The sequence below is a fragment of the Chrysochloris asiatica genome, unplaced genomic scaffold (genome assembly GCF_000296735.1).
Source record: "Chrysochloris asiatica unplaced genomic scaffold, ChrAsi1.0 scaffold00137, whole genome shotgun sequence".
NCBI classification, from domain to species: domain Eukaryota; kingdom Metazoa; phylum Chordata; class Mammalia; order Afrosoricida; family Chrysochloridae; genus Chrysochloris; species Chrysochloris asiatica.
This window is the reverse complement of record NW_006408655.1, coordinates 9,030,123-9,033,895: the sequence shown is the minus strand read 5'-3', so window position 1 is coordinate 9,033,895 and position 3,773 is coordinate 9,030,123. Positions and strand designations below refer to the sequence as shown.

The following is a 3,773-nucleotide window of genomic DNA, read 5'->3' as shown; positions in this document are numbered from 1 at the left end:
CAAATCTTCACATGTTGTTTATCTATCTTCCCTTCTTTGTGCTTCCTACTTAATACCTAATCTGTTCTTTTTTGTATTTCAAAGGTGATTGATTTTAAACAAACCCTACACCGGACAGTTCAAACCCACCAGCTGCTCCTGACAGCCTTATACAGAGTCGCTATGATTGGAAACTACTCAAGGCCCTTCGCTGTACAACAACACGAAACAAAGAAAGTCCTGTTCTCAAATGATATTACATTCACAGACATAGGGCTTTAGGATTTACAACATATATTTTTGAAGGATATGTGCACACACCAAGTGCACACACCCTAAAGGGAAGCTGAGCTCAGAGCCTTAAGAGAGGAGAAAGTAAGAAAGGTTTGGGGCAGAAGAAGACAGCAAGGATATTTTTAAGTTCAGCGTCTTTGAGGACATTATATCGAAGGCATCGAGCTGAGGGCTGGGGGTCAGCAATGGACAGCCAGCGAAGCACATGGTTGTCAAGAAGACCTGAATAATCAATACTGGCTGTGCGAATGAAGTGGGCGGAGGAGGTGCTCCAAAGCCCCCCAGTTGGCCGACTCCCCTCCAGCTGCACCTCATGTATACCAATTACCACGCTTCCCTGGTTCCCCAGGAGTCGCCATGGTAACGGAAGCGGGGGTTCTGGACTCCTACACCTCCCAGAGGACTTGCTTCAGAGGAGGCTCAGGATCTAATGGGTAGCACCGGGACTCAGGTGGATAGGGCGGACGCGCCCGAGACAGAGGAATGCCGAAAGATCATCGAGAATATCGAGTCCACTATTGAACTATTCCAGTTCAACCACAGGTGACCAGCCACAAGCTGCAGCCTCGAACACCGTCTCAGTGGCTCCAGGCCTGCCTTTCCGCTCAGCAGGCTGCACTGGGCCGAGGTCTCTTCCTCAATCCCAAGGCCTTCAAGGCTTCCCAGGGCACTTTAATTTCTTAAGTGTATTGCTGTATACGGGGAACTCAACTAGGAAGCCTGTCTGGGTTCCGACTTTCTGGGTTCGAGTCCTGGCAACACTTTCACAAGGCCTATAAACTAGACAAGTTACTTTTCTGTGTTCCTTCATCCTGCAAACTATGATGGTGATAATGTCTACTTCTAGGGTTGTTGTCAACATTAATTAATCTTAAACTAACCGTGGTTGGAGAGTGTTCCTTTAGTTATCTAGTACACACATAGAAGAAATAACACAAATGGATAGCTTTAACAGAAGTTTCTTTTCTCACAGTTCTGGAGGCCAAAAATACGATTCATTGAAGGGGCTTATAGGGAAGGCCTTCTGTCTTCTGGTGTGGCTCTATGAGCTAAACATTGGATTAAAACATAGGTTTGATCTTCTTCAAGGTCGGTAGTTCAAACTCACCATCCGATCCTTAGAAACCCTATATAGGGTCTCTATGAGTCGGAAGCGACTCCTTGGCACTTAACAATAACAATGCTCTGGAGGAAAGTCCCCTCTCTTCAGCTTCTGTTTCTTGGTTTCTTAGATATCTCTACTTGTCTTGGCATCTATTTTACCGCATCTCTTTCTCAGCAGACTTGTTTAATCTCTTTATATCTCAAAAGAGATTGCTTCAGCACACACTCTATTAATCCTGCCTCATTAGCACAACAAAGACAGCCTATTCCCAAATGGGATTATTACCATAGGTATAGGGATAAGGATTTACAACACCTATTTAGGAGGACATGAAGTCAAGTCAGGAGGGACCAGTCCCGGGAGAAGGATACCATGTTTGGTAAGGTGGAGGGTCAGAGAAAAAAAGGAAGACCTTCAGCGAGATGGATTGGCAAAGTGGCAGCATCAATGGGCTCAAGCGTGGCAACAATAGTGAGGTATGCCCAGGATTGGGCAGTGTTTCATTCTGTTGTGCATAGGGTCGCTATGAGTCAGTACCGACTTGATGGCACCTAACAACAACAAAGTCAAGTATTATAATGAAATGTGCAAAGATCTAGAGTTAGAAAACCAAAAGGGAAGAACATGCTAAGCATTTCTCCCGCTGAAAGAACTGAAGAGAAAATTCAAGCCTCAATCACAATATTGAAGGATTCTATGGGCAAATTATTGAATGATGCAGAAAACATTAAAAGAAGATGGAAGGAATACACAGAGTCATTGTACCAAAAGGAAATGGTTGATGTTCAGCCATTTCAAGAGGTAGCATATGATCAAGAGCGAATGCATAGAAAGCACAAGGCTCCAAGAATTGTTGCAAAGCAAATTGAAATCTTTCAACAAACTAGTGCAGCACTGGAGGCACTAACTCATCTATGCCAACAAAGCTGGAAGCAGCTACCTGGCCAACTAACTTGAAGAAATCCATATTTGTGCCCATTCCAAAAGGAGGTGACCCAACACAATGTAGAATTCACTGGACAATATCATTGATATCATATGCAAATGAAGTTTTGCTAAAGACAATTCAAAAATGGTTACAATATTACATCGATAGGGAACTGCTAGAGGTTTAAGTCAGATTCAAATGAGGGACATCATCACTGATGTCAGATGGATCTTGGCTGAAAGCAGAGAATACTTGAAAGATGTTTACCTGTGCTTTATTGACTACGCAAAGACTTTTGACTGTGTAGATCATGACAACCTATGGACAACATTGTGAAGAATGAGTATTCCAGAACACTTAATTGTGCTCATGAGGATCCTGTAAATAGACCAAGAGACAATCGTTCTACTAAAAAAAGTGGTCATTGAATGGTTTAAAATTCTGAAAGATGTGCACCAGGATTGTATTTTTTCACCATAGTTTTTCAATCTGTATGCTGAGCAAGTAATCTGAGAATCTGGATTATATGAAGAAGAATGTGGCATCAAGATTGGAGGGAGACTCATTAACAACCTGTAATATGCAGATGATACAGTTTTGCTTGCTGAAACGGAAGAGGACTTAAAATATTTACTGATGAAGATCAAAGAGTATAGCCTTTGGTATGGATTCCATCTCAATGTAAACAAAACATGAATCCTCACCACTGAACCAATAAACAACATTCTTATCAACGGAGAAAAGACTGAAGTTGTCAAGGACTTAATTCTTCTTGAATGAACCATCAACACTCATGGAAGCAGCAGTCAAGGAATCAAATGACATATTGCATTAGGCAAATCTGCTACACAAGACCTTTTTAAAGTGTTGAAGAGCAAAGATGTCAGCTTGAGGACTAAGGTGCGCTTGACCCAAGCCATGGTAGCCTTAATTTTTACAAAATTTTAACTATTCAGGTCCCCATGCTCTGTTCGCACAACTGCTTCCTTATGAGCACAATTAAGTGTTCTGGAATACTCATATTTTGCAATGTTGTCCATAGCTTGTCATGATCCACACAATAGAAAGCCTTTGCATAGTCAATAAAGCACAGGTAAACATCTTTCTGATATTCTCTGCTTTCAGCCAAGGTCCATCGGACATCAGCAGTGATATCCCTCATTCCATGGCCTCTTCTGAATCTGGCTTGAAACTCTGTAAGTTCTCTGGCAATGTATGCTTGCAGGCATTTCTGTATTACCTCTAGTAAAACTTTACTCGCATGGGCTATCAAAGATATTGTCCAATGATTTCCGCATTCCATTGGGTCACCTCTCCTTGGAATGAGCACAAATACAAATCTCTTACTATCAGTCGGTCAGATAGGTGTCTTCCAAATTTCTTGGCAGAGATGAGTGAGTGCCTCCTATGCCACCTCACTTTCTTGAAAGATTTCAATCTTTATCCCATCAATTCCTGGTGCCTTGT

General features: G+C 42.2%; 1 pseudogene; it reads left to right on the top strand.

The window, feature by feature from the left end:
• Window positions 1-703: 703 nt before the first annotated feature.
• LOC102837122 overlaps window positions 704-3,773 on the top strand; it is an 84,890-nt pseudogene continuing 81,820 nt past the window's right edge.